Source organism: Lingula anatina, chromosome 2 (assembly GCF_051362555.1).
Source record: "Lingula anatina isolate TDL-2025a chromosome 2, LinAna3.0, whole genome shotgun sequence".
NCBI lineage: Eukaryota > Metazoa > Brachiopoda > Lingulata > Lingulida > Lingulidae > Lingula > Lingula anatina.
In genome coordinates this window covers 38,373,003-38,392,593 of record NC_141768.1, presented here as the reverse complement: position 1 = coordinate 38,392,593, position 19,591 = coordinate 38,373,003, and the positions used below count along the sequence as shown (strand labels likewise).

The 19,591-nt window shown below is 34.2% G+C and overlaps 1 long non-coding RNA gene across 2 annotated transcripts; it reads right to left on the bottom strand.

Moving 5' to 3' along the window:
• Positions 1 to 1,132: 1,132 nt before the first annotated feature.
• On the bottom strand, positions 1,133 to 14,505 carry LOC147763680 (uncharacterized). 2 transcript variants are annotated; one of them, XR_015333173.1, is made up of 5 exons: positions 13,910 to 14,505; positions 10,427 to 10,531; positions 7,887 to 7,974; positions 2,243 to 2,446; positions 1,133 to 1,154 (listed from the first exon to the last, which is right to left on the bottom strand). It is a non-coding gene; the product is annotated as an uncharacterized LOC147763680 (long non-coding RNA). The 2 variants fall into 2 exon arrangements; XR_015333174.1 differs by having other exon boundaries at positions 2,362 to 2,446.
• Between the last annotated feature and the right edge of the window lie 5,086 nt (positions 14,506 to 19,591).

Below are 19,591 nucleotides of genomic sequence, written 5' to 3'. Positions count from 1 at the left end.
CTCGTCTAAACCAAAACTGAACAGCACACTGATCACTCATGCTACTTTGAGTCGCAATCCTTAAACACACACGTTCCTTCTTTTTTCTGTAAATTTTTTTCCTGATATTTCTGGTACTTCATCAAACTTTAACATTTTCCCTGGACTGATATAGCAAGGATATGTAGACAACTTTTTTTTTACAAATGACTGCTAACAAAAGTTAAATATATAACTAGGTCATACTTCCTTTTTTTTTTGGGGGGGGGGGGGGGGGGGAGGGGGGGATTTCTATTTTAAAATGTTAAATCACATTATCTAAAAGCAATGCAAAAAATTACAAAACTTTGCTGAAATTGTAAATATATCCATAAAACTTGGAACAGAATTACCACACATGAATAATATTTACATATACCGGTATATATTCAGCTGTCAGTATTTATAATTCATATTTTTTAGTGATAATCAAAGTACAAATGTCATTAAAATGTCATTTTTTTAAGGAGCCAAATTATTACAGCAAACTATCCTCAGAGACTCCTGTGAATTCATGCACACATAATATGATTCTGATCAAGAGGTTCATAAAGTATTAGCTTCAATATGAAATCCATGGTCAGAACTGTTACTGATATGTACTGGGACATAAACCGAAACCTTTAAAGGCATGTATCCTGACATATTATGTAGAGAACACAAACTTTGGTGGTTCAACCCACATTGTGTACATTTATTAGCATCCACTCCACTATGTTCTACATATTATTTTAGTGACCTAAACTTGGCACAAGTATCAACAAAGCAGGCTCCCCCCCCAATCAAAAGAACATTACCTATGCTAAAAATGTTGGTATTGAGTATATAAAAAAAGTAGTGTTGACTGACACTGTATGGTATACGTACTAGGACAAAGACTTAATCTCTCTTGGTCAATTGTTCAATAGTTTTTACATTATCCACTCTCTTACTTATATGTACATCTACTTTTCTGTAAAAAAAATATATATATATATACAGTTTCTCTAACTGATTAATATTAAGTTCCTAATTACATCATGAAATAAATTATCTGTAATGCAACATTTTGAGGCTTTGACAACTTAATAGCAGGCTATTACGTAAGAGTCACCTCGACAGCCCTCACCATAACCTACAAGTGTGTCGAAAGTTTTCTGAAAACATCAATCAAAGTATTACGTAAGTTGCCTAGGTGAAAAAGTGCCAAGCGATCAAATGGAGAAATATAGAAATGACAGACAAAAGCACTATAATCAAAAGAATCTAAAAAAGAACAACCAATTTAATGAGGAAAATGCATAAAATTAATTTTTGTCAATTCTGTTGCAACACAATCACCAATAATTACAGCAACAGAGATGCTATAAGCAATGACAGAAGCATGACATGAAAAGGACCACAAAACTTTCATAAGACATTACTTGTCATAATTTTCAAATGGAAGCTGCATCAAATAGAGCAGGATAATTTCTTTTCTGGATTTGGAGATATAATACTTGCAGATAAAATATTTATCAGACACCCTCTGTGCTTGCAGTGAATTTTTACACAAAAACATGTATCATCAATATCATCCAGATGACCTGTCAACATTTCAATAATCCTTCTTTTTGTATTATCCGTAAACTTATCACTTAACAAAGCATTACAAAAATTGATTTTATTAAAAAAGGAAAATATATCAAAAGGACAACATTTAGAATGGTTATCTTTTGCATTTTTCTACAGTATTCTTTTATCCGATTATCTGGGTCTTATCATTATTTTTCTTTTCTGAACTGTTCAACTTGTTCTATATCATGCACAAGAAAATACAGGGGTTAACTTCACAGGCTACAAAATTTCAATGGTGGTATTTCCGGCTCAAAACTTGTTTTAACACCTAGATGTTCCCATGTATTATACTTTGCCCAGTGAAGTATTGAAAATGACCTCAATGGACAAGAAATGATTGATGAAAACTGTTATATTTAAACCCCAAACCCACCCATATAACCAGGTATCCGAGGGCGTAAAATGCACATTTCTTTTGCTCTATGCCACATGAAGATATGCGGGGTGCATTTGCTGTACAATATATATTGAATGACACCTAATTAACATAAAAAACCTTTACACAACACAGAGTTTTAACTCTCAGTTTGTCATCCTGCCAAGTTTGCTGTTGACAGCTACAGGTAAATCAGTCTTGGGCAGACTAGCCAAAAATCGCAAAATTGGAGAAACACTGCAGCAAGTTTACCTTTGCTAACTATAAAGTTTTTTCTCTCCACAAAGCCCTGCCCTGCCCCCTCCATAGGTCATTTTGGTATAGAGGTCATTTAATGGACAGGAAGCCTGGGCAAGGGTCAGTGCACATACCAACATTCCTTTGAAATGGTCCCTTTTTCTGCTGGGGAGAAGAACAGGAAACTGCCCCTGGTTCCTCAAGATCATCTTTTTCATCCTTGAAAGAGAACAGAAAAATTGCTCATATATGTATTAGATTTTTTTCTCTTTCCTTTTGTTTCTCTTCCTTTATTTTTCCCTTTATTTTTGTTAATTAATTTATTATTTTTTGGGGTTTTTTTTGAAAAAGAAGAAGGGCAGTGATAAAACTAATTTGACATACCAGTTCATTTCAAAGTGATCATTTATTGCTTCTCCTGACCTCAATGAAAATAAGCTTTTTTCTCTTTTATTTAAATCACTTTAATACAATCACATTTCCAAAACTAAATCATTTCTGCCACATAACTCTTGCAAAGATTCCCTTTAATAACTGTTCTACTTTACTCCAATTTATTTTCAATAAAATGTTTAATAAAATAAATGAAGGAAATAAAAACAGAACATCGACAATGGATTTTCTTTCAAAATCAATACCTACTTATTCACCCTGAAAAAAGGTATCTAACTGTAAAAATTCTACCATAATAAAATTTTATGAAATCTATGTATTTTTAAATCTGCTAATTATCTCAGTCAGGTCCGTCGGCTCACATAGCTGTCAAAAAATCTTGAAACTTGTTTATTTCAAGATATTAATCTTATTAAAACATTAATCATTTAGTTTAACTGTATGGTATATTTAAAATAAATGAGAGAATTCCATTTCAATTTTTTTAGTAAAGACATGAATACCAGGTTAATTTTATAATGTATTAATAAGGTAATATTCACATGTGGGGAGTGCTAATTTAAATTTCCATCTCAGTTAAAAAAGCTGTACAGTAATTTATCTGCACATTGTTGGCGGACAGTGCTTCTCTGACACAATTATTTTGACCGTGTTTGAAATTCTAATTACCATCTCACTTTAACTGTACAAATAAAACAATTCACTTCTTAACATTTTCAGTTATTTTATGATAATAAAATACCTCTGTCATTACCATATATTTTTCTTTTGAAAGATATGAACATTTGTAAGCAAATACAAATTCTTTGCATAAAGTCATGAGGAAATGGCAGTTTAGTTTTGACAGCAGCTTCCTGCATGAAGTATGTTTTCATTATTGGTATAAATGAAAAGAAAGAACAGAAAAAAAACTTGACCTAAACATATTATGGGACATAAGTAAGCCTCTCTGTCTATGTCTTTAAGTGCATTAGTATCATTTCTGTATGTCATTCTTGCAGGATTTAATCTAAAGATTTAAATATGCTGATAGTGTCCTTCTTATGCAAACCATCACTGATAATCACACCCTCTGCAACAATCTGCTTCAAATGATGGAAATCAAATTACTTTTCTTCAAATTATTCTGGAAAAACTCAATAAATATAATACTGACTGTGAGGACCTTTACTATTCTTTTCTGTATTCCAGTCTGTGTTATTTAGTGGGGTATTCTATAACTTTCAACTTTATTACGTGAATTTGTTGGAATTATGATGTTCAGACTACTGTGAATAGAAATGACTTTCTATACCCAAAAAAAAAATATATATATATATTTGATTAAATCTTATGTTGTTGTCAAAAGTTTTGCTCAAAATTTTCTTTATCTTGCAGGAATTGTTATACTTGATGTAAATTGAATATTTGAATAAAATGGCAAATCCAAATACCTTTCATAATCAGACATTATTCAAATCAACCATTTGATAATTATTTCCCTCCAATGACAGTTATTTTGCTCTATTTCCAAATTCCTTAAAACCATTGTAATTAATCAAAGCCAATCGAAAGTTAAATTGGAACATTAATGTAATATTTACTTCTCAATATTCCACAGAGATTTATGCAAAAGTATATCTTTATACACAAAAATGTGGTAAAACCTGCTTGTTACTTGTGTTCTGTCAATCCACAAGAGAATATTCAAGCTAGCATTATCTCCTCTTTCCACAGTGTGAAGCAATTTTTCTCATTCAAAATACCTGGGAGAACCATTTTCAATTGGCAACTAGATCTCCCTAGATCATCAAAAATGTTGTCAGACTGGTATTCTGTCCCACGGTACATTGCTCATGTCACCATTTCAGTGTCACAGTATCGGTAACAACGAAAAGGGCCACTGGTCAAGAATACAGACATTTATCCAACACATCACAGCAGCAGAGTAAAGTACACCTTAAAAAGCACAGGAGGTCGGAATACTCATAGAACGTTTTTGAACATATTGATGCTTATCACTTTTCAATTTATGCCCAATTTCAACTTGTTTACTCATTCAAAAATCTGCATCCAAACATTTTCCAAATATTTCTTCTACAAGCATCATAATCTCTCTCTCTCTCTTCAAATCTCACTTTTGACACTGTTTAATTTTAAAATTTAAAAATTTTGACACTCATATAATAGTAATCAAGAAAGACAATTTTCCTATTTTGAGCTTTTTGTCTCCTGTCGTCTTCCTTAGGCTGTTGAGACCCCCCCCCACACAAAAAAAAACAAATTTCAAGGAGGGGGGGGGGGGGAGTTAGTGCTGACACTCGCTAGCTTAGCCAAATGCTACAACCAACATAATTGACTTAACAAAATAGGGTTGATTTGACTTGTTTTAGTTGTTTTAGACAAATTTAAGGCATTTGGAAAAAAGAAGTGATGAAAAAATAGTGTCTTGGCTAAGCAAAAAATATTGCTAGCATTACCCCAGACGGTGAATATGTAACAACTAGAGACAGTTTTGACAAAAATTCTAGTAAGTGCTGGGTGCATTGGAATAGATATTGATTAGTTATCAATAATCTTATGTAACATGCAAGGTCATGTTTACTTATTTGCAAATAAAATAAAAACATTGAGCAAAAATAGCTTGAAAATGATTATATAAATATACCACTTTTTAAAAAAGGAAGTAGGACTCCTTTTTTTCCAGGAGGCTGGCCAAGCATGTAGGACTGAGATTGGATGATGGGTTTTAAATGGATAGTCTGAATTAACATTTCTGAGGAATGGAGAAATGTATTATGTACAGTCATGTAAATAAGCAGATATTGAGGCTTTCATGTTATTTTTGTGACCAGCTATAGCCTGAAAACTGGTCTAGAATTTTAAAGCAAAATTTGGGCCTGCTTTGACCCAAGAAGGTTCAGTAGTCACCCAATTAAATGGAATATTGTTTTTCTTTTATTATAGGAAATATATGCTTAATGTTTCCAGGGGCGGAACCAGAGATATTTTCTATCTAACAGTCTTCCCAACTGTCTTTTTTTATCCATCCTCAATTTTTGACCGTCTTCTGACAAAAATTAGATCTTCATCAATGTAAATTGGAAAAATTCTGACTGTCTTCCAGAAGATGGCTTCAATCCACTTCTGGTTTCAGACCAATATTCACTTTATTCAAATAAGCTGTTATGGATTTATCTTTATCCTAAGTTGAGCAAAATTTTGGTTTTAAAAGTTTAGTCTGCGTTTCGGGCTTTAGCTCTTTTGTAAAACCAGACCAGCCTCAGTGGTTAACAGACAGACACTCTATACATGAAGTCAGTATTTGTGGCAAAGTTTGTGGTCAAATACTGAAAGGTTTTACACCTTCTTTGTGACCACAAAGGTGTGTATAATAGGACTTTTCTAACCACAAATTAGGGACAGATACGTGTGTGAAATGAGGACCACATATTAAGGATAGATTTCTGTATGAAAAGAGGACTTACATTTTCTGTCCATTGGAAATTTAGGCAATAAAGAGATGACCCTTTCCTGACAGGAGATCACTGGTTAAACCAAGCGCCAATATAAGAATATTAGTTCATGACCATTTCTGAACTTATTTAGTTTCTGAAGGGCTTAGAGAGATGTGTGAAGAATAATTAATTTACTTATCAACTTAATACTTATCAATATTACATTCTGATGGAAGTAACGTTTTCAAAAAGTTTGTCTACAAAATTGAAAGTTAAATTTCCTTAACATGATTATCAGACTGAATATCATGTGTTTGAAGGAGAAAAAAATAAACCAAAATAACTTCCCATTAGTGATGAGGAAAGCAAGCAAAGTAATGATTAAATCAACACCTAGAAGTAGAATTAATAAAAAATGCTATTGACATCAAGCTATGAGTTTCTGCTCTGTGGAATTGGGCAATATTTAGCCATACATACATCAACATTTATCAACTGTTAAGTGTCTTTCAGATAAGGTCATGAATATTCAACATCATTCCTAATGTCATTATAATTTCAATATGTATGAGTGAAATTAAATAAGTATGAATGAAATTATATTTTAACTGTTAAGTATGTTCAGTACAGAAAAAAATCCAAGTGGGTGATTTGATATGCTATCAGACTGTTTTACTTTTTTACACTCTTATTGTCATTTCTTCATCAATAACACTCCCCCTCAACTTAAGTGAATACTTACCCAGGTTTTTTAGTACGTAATGTTAGTGACCTTTAATTGCTACAATAACTACAATATTTGGTCAACCACAAAGTCATTTTTTTTACAGTGATGGAAACAAACACACTTAAGGATAATCTTTACAGTGACCGCACTCCTGACTTAAAGTAACTTGATGAACGTGAGCAATACACTGTGTATTTTGTAGTTATAGATTGGTGTACTATTGATAAGATGTGTGGTGGGTGGGGAAGGCGAGGAGGTGTCCTATGAAGGAGACAACATATGTAACCTAAAAAATTGTACCATTTTTACCAGGATTACACTGAATGTGTGGGTACCATGTTAACAGTACTCTAGGAAATCTTTGGAAGTCCATTATATTTAGCCATGACCACTTCCAACTTATGTGCTCAGGGATTATATTGGTGAACTATGCCTGGATAAACTTGAATTAACCTGCTATGGGGCAACCTTTCAGATAGATCAAATTATTCAAACACAAAAATGATCTTGCAATGTTGTGATACTGAAACATATATATATATATATATATATATATATATATATATATATATATATATATATATATGCCTCAAAGCTATCATGAGAATTTTACTGGTTTTCAATATGAGGGGATACCATTACTTAGAATGGACATATATATATATTTTTGGTACCACACTTCCCTTTTCTGAAATTTTCCAATTACTATTTTCTTTCCATTAAAACATTCATTAGGTATTAATTCAATTTTTATGATGTCTCGTATTTCTAAAGTATATGTTTTTTAAAGTTTTGTTTGGAACGCCTGTTATTAAATATATGTTTGTACTCATATTTCTTTAATTATTAAATACTTCTAACAAATTGATATTACTTTTGTAAATCTCACTGGATGCACAACAAATTTATCTTTTATTTATTTCATTTTTCACAACAGCTGTAATAAACATATTTAACAAAAAGTAAATATTAAAATCCAAAGCATAAAAAATGCATTGCCATCCCTTCCACTAAGGGCTACAATTTTTCTGTTAATTTTAAATAATACATTACAAAGGTCATTAAAAAAATATCATAATCAACATATGAAAATACCACTCACCAATTATCATTAGGAATCCACTTTCTCTATCAAATCTTATTCACTTGTTTTGCAAATTTTTCATCTTCTTGACTTCCATGCTTGAATCCTAAATATTGGACAAAATATGAAAAAGATTAAAAACCCCGCACAGTTCTGTTTCATGTAACCTAAGGGTCAGAGAGACATTCTTTCCTATTGTCCTCACCAAATTGTAATAATAATGGGATTCTTTGAACCTGGGAACAAGGTCACCTTCTGAATCAACAGGCAGAGATTAAGCTCAGTTTTCTATCTAGCCTTAAGACAGTTCACATACTTATGACTCCCATTTGCATACTTCGGTGCACTTATGAGTGTTTCAGCCTAGATAGATGCACAGCTACAGCTACAGTACTAGGACCATAAGATGTAAAACAGAGTAATATTGACCAAGGCAAAGGAAAAGATGCATAGATTCCTCTATGCAGGATTACCATTTTGCAATTTTCTATCATTTCTCTGCATACTATATTAGACAATAAACTAACAACAATCACTTACATTCCTTTGAATTCCTTTAAAATACAGTTTTCTTTGCTCTCTTCCTATCCCCTGCAGTGATCTCACTCAATAGCATTGATGGGAATTAAGAGCAACTAATACATCTATAATACTGGCAGGGTATATTTAAGGTGTATTCGCAATTGATCTGATATGCACACAGGAGCCTGCACTGGCGAGGTAACAGCTACGGTCCAGTTGGTCCGTCAAGTCTTGGGCCCTTTAATGCTTATCAGATTAATGCCTATTGATGTTCACCAAGCATGTATGTCCATGGACCAATGAGGAAATGAAGTCTTGGCAAGCCTGCCCATGAAAACACTGACAGAGAAAATTCTCACTTTGTACAACCAAAGCCTCTGGCATGGGTACCACTCAGAAATCAATGGGAAATCTCCATTTACATAATCTTTGCCATGTTTGCTGTTTAACTTTTGCCAACATAAGATTGCCTCAACAGCAGACTGATGAGCAGTCACAAATTAGAGCGTCAATATAAGCCTCATGCTAGATTACCCAGAAACTGGGAACTAACGGGTAGGCTCTGGATACCAATTGCTCTCAATTCTGAGTAGGATAGGGAGTCCCTTATTTCATCCCAACAGGAGCTCAGATGATAAGGACTCTAAATTATAACATAAAAATGGGAAACAGAGGGAACTCTGCTATAGTAAAGCCTGAAAGAGGTATCCTGTGAATCGAGGGCCTGATCTATGTTATAGATATAAACACGGTATCAATTTTCATTACACAGTCACCAAGTGAGAAGATCAAGGTATATCCACATTTGAAATACGATAATCTTTGGCCTGATCTCCCGAAGATAACTGTATTTTCCGGGATATATTGCAGTCAATAGGCCTATAATTCATATACTCCATAGTGGTACAGATAAATGAACAATGTCAGCCTGTTTTATCAATTAACATGGTTCCCATGTACATAGGGCTACTTGAATTACACATATTGATTTCCAAGCCACATCAATACAGAAAATCCCCTTTTTCGCCTAATTTTTTTCACATTGATAATGTACCAGTCTTTGGCATTGTACACGTCAGCTTATAACCCTTACCATGAACTTAGCATAAACTTATGCCAGCACCTTATGCACTCAAATTATATAAACCATTCAACATGTCATTTTATTTTTAACTTTTCAGTTCACCTGTCCCAGTGTGCTGAATTTCAGAAGGTTTACTGCCTAATCCATGCATACCCGCTATGCCAGGCATGCTAATGGCTCTTACAATAGGAACCAACTATTAACAACATCCACCTTTTCAAATGAGAGAGATTTGCTGACCAGTGATAAAATGATCACTAATGGCCTCTTTCTACCCTTGGCTGGACACATGCCCTTCAGTGAGACTAATGGATAGATGCCTCACACTTCACTGCTATTGCTACTGCATGGCCAAACTTTCTCTAGAGCTCCCTAAGGGAACTATTACTGAAGCTATCATTACTTAAAACATTATGTCTGCATCTCACCTAATATCATACTCTTTTTACTTCTAGTTACAACTTTTAAAATGGTAATCTATGATAATATTTTACAGAAATATATATCCACGTACAAATCTTACTGTATCAACTCTATCCTGTACAGCTGGTCCATCATTTCTTCCTTGTCTTATATAAAAACAATATATGGTTTAAATCAACCATAAATTGTCAGTGTAATCCACTTCTCCGAGCAACAGCAGGCAAGATATAACAGCAGGTCATATATAAAGAAGCAGCACTATTCAGGTTATACTCTTTCTCTCTGTACATATGCTGGCACTATGATAGCTCAGGCCTTGTCGATCTTTCAATCTCCATCGTTCTGTTCAAATCCACCCACACAATCAACCTACCATATCACGGTTTTATTAAGGCACTCCACATCCTCTGTTGAAAAGCACTCCCACTCACACCTACAACTGTAGATTTCCCAGAATGAATGACCTTAAATAATGCAGCTTAATTCTGGTATTAATCTATTAAAAAATGCGTGTACTGAGAGTACTGACCATTTCACAGGTCCCTCTGCTAGTTCCCTCCAGTGTGACTGGGGTTGAGGGGGTGAAAGAGCAGGTGTCAGTACATGGAACCGGGCTGGTACAGGAATTCAGGGCCTAAAATTGAAGGAAGATCTATCAAAATGTGTAAGCATGGTCTTCAACATAAAAAATATAAAATCAATATACAAATGCCCAGTACTCAGGATAAGAGGACCCTGTTAATGGATCTCCTTGAAAATGACGAGGGATAAGTTGGCTATGTGGGCAGTATTAGGAATTAAACATGACTGCTGATTTTTGAAGAATCACATGATGGCAACCATTCATAGGTCACATTATTAAACGATCCATTAATGGTAGGAAGCAGTGCTCTATTTTTGCACACCACCTTCACACGCATAGGTCTTAGTGTACACTGGTTGATTCTGTGCCACGTTTTCTAAGTAAAACCTCTGAAACATGCATACCCTGACTGAGCCCTGCTTCCCACTACATTTATGAAAGCTACCACACATCATCACACATAAACGTATGACTAAGCCATGAAAAAAGCATCTCCCTCTCTTATTTTGGGTCCTTAAAAGTATATCAGAAAATTAGAGTTCATTAGCAGATTAGTACTCTTACCTGGTAACAATGGTTGAAGTTCATTAGCACTTATTCATATTCTATTGTCATTTGCTCAATCTTACCTCAACAATAAAAACATAAAGGTATATTATTGTCAGAGCACCCCCACTGTTAAACCCCTGTTTAACCTGTTTAAATATTTTTGGACATAATTCTTTTCTCACCATATTTCATCACTATTGTGTACATACAAAGATTACCTAAGAAATCTTAAGATGACCATTCGCTGGAGTTAGGCATGAAAAGATATAACAAACAATATTTCCTGGTGTCTTCTGTACTAGTCTATACTCATTCTAAGGTATTCCAAACTCAGAAGGGCCCTATAATTACACACTTCATGGTCCCCTTTAACTCCACTTGGCTCAAAACGAGTGAATGGTTACCCTTGCATTCCATGCATTTTCACTTTGCGTAAAAATGCAATTTTTGAGCAGGAGTATTTACTTCATTATCTTAACATGCTTTAAACATATATGCAGAGACTAGAAGGCCATGTGCCTACAGTGAAATTGGAAGATATCTGATAAAAATACAGGATCCATTAAAGAATCCTTTTCTTTAAGTTTTTTATTCTATATTCCATGTTCCAACACTGTACAAAATGAAACTGATTTTACATCTTACAAAATCACTTTTTTCTTGTGGTGACACACTATTCACTCACATCATTGCTGTACCATCAATTTGGATACAAAATTGACATTGGGCTTCTTGTAGTTTTGTCAGTGGACAAAACTGCTCTCTTATGTCTTTAGTAGGACACTGTTAATCAATGATGACAACAGATTTTACTAGACTATTTCCTTTACATATTTCACTGGAAATCAATTCTGGGCTTCTGAGAAACTGGATATCCAGTAAGAGAAATCAACGTTGATTTCCTCCAACGGGCAGAGCTTCAGAACAGAGATGGTGAACGATGATACAGGGTTTAGAAATGCAAAAATGACCCAGTTTATAATAAATGGCGCCTTTCCAGGTGTGCCAGGAATGCCATTTTGAAATTGGCTCTTAAATATAAAATTGAACATTTGCAATAAACTGAAAGAGAACATTAAAATAATAGAAAAAAACTGGCTTTACACAGAACAATCTGAGCCCATGCATTCAAATAATTAAACAACGATAAATATGAGGAAAATATTCAAAATTAAATCACTTTGTTAAGAAGTCAGGAGTCAAATGAAAATAATGAAATAATCATTAAAAACTTTTATTTTGGGGAGTTCAAGGGATGAGGGATCCTTCTGAATGGGGTGCCCAGCCCCTGGTGAGGATCAAGGTGCTCTACGGCCTCTGCTCTTGAGATAATCTTTCAATCAGCTAAGGACGAGGTCTTGATGGGCTTGGCCAAGAGAGAATGCCGGACCCTGCTGCCTGACATTCCATCTACAATAGACTTCTGTTGTGTGCAAACAGTTTAGTCCCTAGCTGTTATTTGACACCCTTTGGGCCTTCCTCTCCTTGTGAAATTCTGGTGCTTAAGGAAATGGAGTTTCATGAAGAAAAAACTTTCATACATAGGACAGTTCTTCTTCTGATACCAGAGTTACCAACAAAATCAAATATTTAATTCATTCAATAATATATTCAAGATACCTGTGATATTCAATCAAAAGGATAAAAACGAAAGCACTCTTGAAAACCAATTTCTCAAAGCTGTTAAAAACCAATTTTCCTACGCCTTTCCCCCCAAAATTCCTTTGGTCCACCTTAACACAAAATCCCACCTCTGTTCACTGGTGTTCACAGCCAAGAAATTCTCCTGCCTGAATTATCCAGAGATAAATGTGAAGCTTTTTCCCTTTCTTCTGAACAGTTTAGACAACTGTCACTAAAACATCTAAGAGAAACCATCAGTGTGGTATCAACAGAAGCCCTTAGAAAAGACGCAAATATGGGTTCCTTCCCTGTCCATCATTGTATTAACTAATAATATATAATTTATGTATTTGCCTTATGCAAAAGATCACAGAAGATTTGGCCGTTTGACAAGAATGGTTCAATACTTGGTAGATGAACATAATTAACTTTGGAGTGCTTGGCTCTCTCAAATAAACATTATGTAAGGTTTTTATCCATTTATCTGAGGAAGAATATGAAAGGCTCAAATTATATCATCTCACTGTTAAGCTGGGTTAATATTACCATGAGCAAATCAAGCTTAAGACAGAAGCTGGAAGTGTAAGCTGCTTCTCTTACACATTAAATTTTCTCCCTAGATCCTTGCTTAAAAACAGTAATAGTAAGTTAATCTTCTTGATATCACCGGCCTTAACTTTCTTTTCTAAAAGCTCTCACTGAAATATTCAGATACCTTGTTTTTTAATAGTACTGACTTGTGTATGCTACAGTAAAACACATATGATCTTCATCACAACCTTTTGTGAATATTTTGAATGGGAACCATAGAGGGGCTGCCCATGTGAATAAAGAAATAAATACAGATTGGCCTTTTAGGAACTCTTTCATTCATAGTAGAGGAGCATGCCACCCATTCACATTTTATCATATGAAATAAAAGCTTTAAGATAATTATAGTGTGTGTAGCTAAGACATATATCAACATATTCACACAAATAAGAACATGCACACACATACTCACACGCACCACTCCCCTTTATTTTCTATTTACTACAAAGTACACACAGCTATGAACTGCTGTAAAAACTACAATTATTCCATGCTTACCGTAGTGGAAATCTACCAGCTGACACAGAGTGACTCTTCTGTTGGCAAAAATTTCCCACAGGACAGAGCTACATGACCTTGTTAGGGGCAATTCAAATATACAGCAGCCCTGTAGAACATAAAAAGCACTTGGCAGCCTGCCAGGAATGTGCGGCAATGTTTACATACCTCTCTCTTTCTTTTCCTCCTGGTATCTTCCTGTCCCATTGGCTTTTACCACAGTGGCAGCCAGGGTGGGGTTCTCTCTGTAGAACAAGGGTGAGGAGGTGGAATACTGCCTCCTATCTTCTCATCTTCGTCCTCCTCATCTTAAGCTGCTGCCCACGCCCACTCTGCACATCCCACCCTTGCTCTTGTCTGCTGAGATAAACCCTGCAAGCTCCGCCTACTGACCCCTTGAGGAGGGATATGTAAGCCTCTCATTGGTCAAACCTTGTAAATATTGGCATGCCCCAGATTCCTGGCATACCAAGGGGGCATTAGAAGTGCAAAGGATGAATGAAGCACTTGTGACTGACCTGGGCCATTCCCACAGTCTACCTGTACACCCTCTGCACGTTGCAGAAAATGCAGAGAATAAGAAACTGATAAATAATAACGAACTGTCTCAATCCTTAAACCTGTCAATAGCTACTCTATATGATGATAATGATGGTCTTGGCCACAACATTCTTTTCTTTCACTGCATTTTGTAGTACACATAATTTCATTGATGCAAAGTGGTTTTACACTCCATATCGGAAGTTGGTCACATAATAATACCACAACTGGCATGCATGAACAGCATGCTGCTTGGTGCCTATAGATACAGCTTGATGTCAGCAACCTATTTAACTACCATGATTAATTCATCATTGTCATCAATGCCCGCCTACATGTAGATGTTCATCATTTCCTTCATTCGTAGAATTGAAATTATGCTTGACTGATAACAGCATGCCTACATGTCCTATGACATTGTTTTATAAAGAAAAAATATCATGGCTCTACAACAATGTTCCTTTATTAATAATTTTCAATCAATGATCAATTCCTGATGAAAAATAAAAGATTTGGGGTAAATCTACACAGGTCGCTTTGCAAGCATAAATGTAAAAACTTTATATAAAACTTTTATGACTGACTTGAATAATCTCCTCAAAGATGCATGAGATGATCAGATAAACAGAAATAATTACCTGTAATACCTCAAACATAAAGTATATTGGGGCAGCAAATATCTACAAGTTGCAGCACAGACATGCTTAAAAGTATACTTTTCTAAAGGAAACAAATATCTTTCTCTGACTGATAAAGAACAATCTACATCAAGGGATACTCAGACTTAATTTGGTAATAAATATTTTTCACCACAAGTTGACAAGTTTAAAGAACTTGTTTATTAAATCCTGGTGATATTTGCAAAGGAAAAAACACCTATGACTGCAAAACTTGTACTGAAATGTAGATTGACATAATAGTGTAAATCAATATATATATGAAATGAATATTTAAATTCCGAAAAAATTCATCCTTTCACCTTGACTAAACAATTCATTATGGAAAACTCTCAGCCAAGCCCTCTATTATGGACATAAGTTCTCTCAAGAAAAATAAAAACCCTTCAAAATCTAAATCTAAAATATATAAAATAAACTAGATAATCTAACAGCCATTATCTATTGACCTTTCACTGGTTAAAATTCAGATCTAAAAGGTGAAGGAGACAGCATATGTTAATTGGGATCCCTTGATTGGAAATCTCAATTTTTTCCAATTTATTCTTAATGTTATAAGTCAAATTATGCCTATTTACCCCAGACTAAATATTCTTCTGTCACAAAATGTGGTTTCTTTTCCTTAATTAATAATAAACAATATTCAATAAATAATAGATTTGATAACCTTGCACTACTTAATAAAATTTTAAAGTAGAATAATTATTCAAAAGACCCCTTTGTGAAAACGACTAACCAATTTACCAGTTCCAAGTGTTTAATTTCTTTACACAGCTCTCTACCTTCTTAATAAATTATATCCTTCCAATGAGAGACCCATTCTCCAATCTTTATTACCTTAAAAGCATTTTAAACATGACTGCATTATCATTTTCAGGAAAAAAGTAATCACACCATTATTTAAACACAAGAACACATGTAGCAAAAATGAAGTGTTCTGCACATCAAAACCTATGTAAGTGGAAACTAAATACAGCAAATGCCAAGAATATGATTCAAGATAGCTGCCAATTGCATAACATCGCATTCATGTTACTGTATAATCATTTTGGCATGAAAAAATTCAATCAATGAATTCATTAAGGGGTCAACAAGTATTTGCTGACACTTGCTGGCCATAAGATATTATATTCCAAACTCAATAATACCTTTTTCAAATAGAGTTTAGGTTAAAATAAAAAAGGTAGGCAGAAATGGCTTCAGGTCAGGGGCTGCTAAAGGCAAAATTTGTCAAGAAAAAAAATGTAATTTTCGAAAAAAAATAATGTCTGCTTTATAAGACCACATTTAGCAAAGTGAAAGGTAAAAACCCAATATTTGAGCAGGAGGTAGTAATAGCGTTAACATTACTGCCTTTGGACACTGCAAAATGGAAAGATTAAAGATGCAGAAACACCTGTACACTCTGTCCCCTTTATGTAAGAATGCTCTTTGCTTGTTACAAACAAGAACTTGTATTTTATTGACAATAAAAAAAGTAAGTGCATGCCACAAGAAAAATGTCTATAAAACACAAAATTTAGAAGAAACACAAACAAAAGAGGCTGAATAATGTGGAGTGTACCATGGCCCTGTTCACAACTGAGCTATCAAAAAAAAACTTTGCACCAGAATTAGTCCGACTGACTTCTCCAGACAACTAAATTACTTCAGAATCCCCAGAGAATCACACATTAAAGATCCCATGCTAAGCAAACTGGTCATCCCCTGACATCAGAGGAGACTAGTAATAAGTCTCTCTCAGTCATTTTTTTTTTTTTTTTTTTTTGTAATGAGCACTGCTTATATTGACAACAGAGTGCAAATTAAGCAATCAGGGAATCAAAGAAAAACTTTCAGTGCCAAGAAACTTTGTCATTAAACACAAAATCAACCCAAAGTGGCCTAAGCTGACACAAATCTTATGTATTATTTACCTCGGCAGTCAATATTACCCAGTGTCAATCTCAAAAGTTCAAGTTCCAGTCACTGCTGCTAATGTCAAAGTTGTTTTCATTAGCTTTCTGAGTTTACAGCTTATCCATAGACTTCAACTAAACTGTTAGGTGTACTTTGCTAAAAGGGCTATAAATAGTCCATTACACAAGTGGAGGAAAAAAAAAAAGAATGTTCATATTTACATCTCACACGTGCTGCAATGCAAAGCAATTCACAGAGTATTATTCCAAACTCAACGCTGTCTTCAGCGATATATGCTATGAGAGCCTGATCACAATTTAAAAATTTTATTTCAAATTCAACATATCAGTAGTGGGATAAGCCGTCCCCCCTCTGCTTCCTGTGCATAAGCTTGACACGTGCAGTTCAATGTTTGTCAACATCACAGTAACTGATAAGAATCCTGCCGCAGCTGACCCCAGAACACTCCTCTCAAAAACTAGGTTAAAAGGCCACCTGATGTAATAATTCAGTTTACCATTACTCTAAAAAAATTTATATTTCAATATCACAAGTTGATAGAGGTTGGGTATATTGAAATATTTACAACTTAATTTAAATATTGTAAGAATAACTATGATTCTTATTTCTGGAATGACTTATCTTATCCATTTCAATATAAAAATATTAAAAACTGGTGAAAATGTTTTTGTTTAAAGGATAACAACTGTTCATTTTGGCCAAAAAATAAATTTTTCTGGGGTAAATGACAATTTTCCCAAATTAACCAATAGTTAATGAATCCACTTCTACATTCAAAGTTAGTCCGTTTTTTTTTTTTTAATTTGTATTTTCGTAAAATCTCTTAAGAGATAATTACATCTACTGAGGTCATGTGGTCCGATGACAAGCACAAATTTCAGAATAATTACTATAACTGCCGTTTTTGCAGTAAAATAGAATATATTTCTATGAGTTGTTTACAATGTATTTAGTATGAAATATAGATTTCATACAAAGAGTTGTTATCCCTTTAACCTTGAAAATGAAAGGCCTTGCTTTTTTCCATTCCTTCTCTCCTGCCAATATACACTACTACAATTCTTATCCTATGCCAATATTTTAATTAACTAAAAAAAAACTCATTTATAAACAGGAAAAAGTTTCTTTGATATTATTCTTACCCATCCATAATCACGAATTACTCTCTCACATACATACCCAATGAAATAAACAGGTAATATGGCTAAAACCATCTTGTCTATTTTTACATATTGTTGGTTTGCCAAGACCATTGTTCTTCCTGATGTGTATACAATAATTATATAAAGACTAAGGAGACAGGTGCATACAGCAATTTAGAACATATAATGGAAATGGATTCTTTACCACACCACCAGCAGGTTTATGTTTATCAATGTCTTCCACCTTGCTAATCTTTAAATAATGGCTGATATTGACCTTATTTATATGCAACATATGAGTGGGATGTTAAAAAAAAAAAAAAATAATAGTCATTATAATAATAATTTCATTTTGAGGATCAGAGAGGCAATACCGTATTATACCACCAGCTGGAGTAAGCGCATTCATATGGAAAACAAAAAATAAATAAATAAATAAATAAATAAATAAAATAAAAATAAAAAATAAAAAAATAAAAAGGGACACCACTTCCAGTGTTGTGCTTGACAAGCTTTACAAAATGCAGTTAACAAGAGTTCTCAATTTTTTTTGTTGAAAATTACAATTTATAACAAAATCATGGGGAAAAGTAAAAGGTCATATCCAAATTTATGAAGTGCGGTGCATGGCGAAAGGTAGGTCAAAGGTCAATTTCAAGTCACAGTAAGATTGCCAGTGTATGACTTCCTATTCAAGTTTAATAGTAACTTTGGGCATATCTCTGCCAGTTTTGGAGTTTTTTTAATTTTATTTTCGCCAATGAATATTGTGACGTTGTACTTTTTGATATAGTGCAACTTGTATAAAAAACAAAAAAACTGCACCACCTCCAGTGTTGCGCTTGACAAGCTCTATAAAATGAAAAACAAGAGGTCTCTAGCATTTACTGTTCCAGAATTAGAGAGAGTTTTCAGTTTCCGCACCTAATGGCTGCTTCTTTCGTGAAAATGCACCAATTGACCCCAAATTCATGAATATGAAAGATGACCCTAAGTGTAACACCTATCCATAATATTTTAGGTTAGGTTTGTGTAGTTTCTGAAATTGGCACAACTAAATTATTCTAATATATTAAAATATTTTGAAAATTTTGGCCCGTTTGACCTTGAATTTAAGGTCAAAGGTCACATCCAAGGGCATATTTGAAATCTGCACAATTAACTTTTGGTCAGCCATCTATAGGAATTTTCCCATAATTCCTTCGTTTTGGGAGATATTTAGCATTTAATTTTGCAAATTTTGGACAAGGGTGCATTGGGACAAGCGCCATGCCTAGACCTGTGCACTGACAAAGCCCAAAATTTACATGGAACAAGTTGAGATAATATGTGACCTAAATCCAAGAGATGGGTAGGCAGGCTCTTGTAGTCTAAGAGGAGAAGGGGTAAAGGTGACATGGCGATGGAGCCAGTGGATGAGACTGGTCGGGACTAAAAGCATGTGATACCAGCGCCTACACTGATCGTACAACAATAACTAGAGGATCAGAGAGGTGATACCACCTTCAGATATTGTACCAGCAGCTGGAGTAAGCGCATTCGTATGCCAAAAAAAAAGGGACACAACCTCC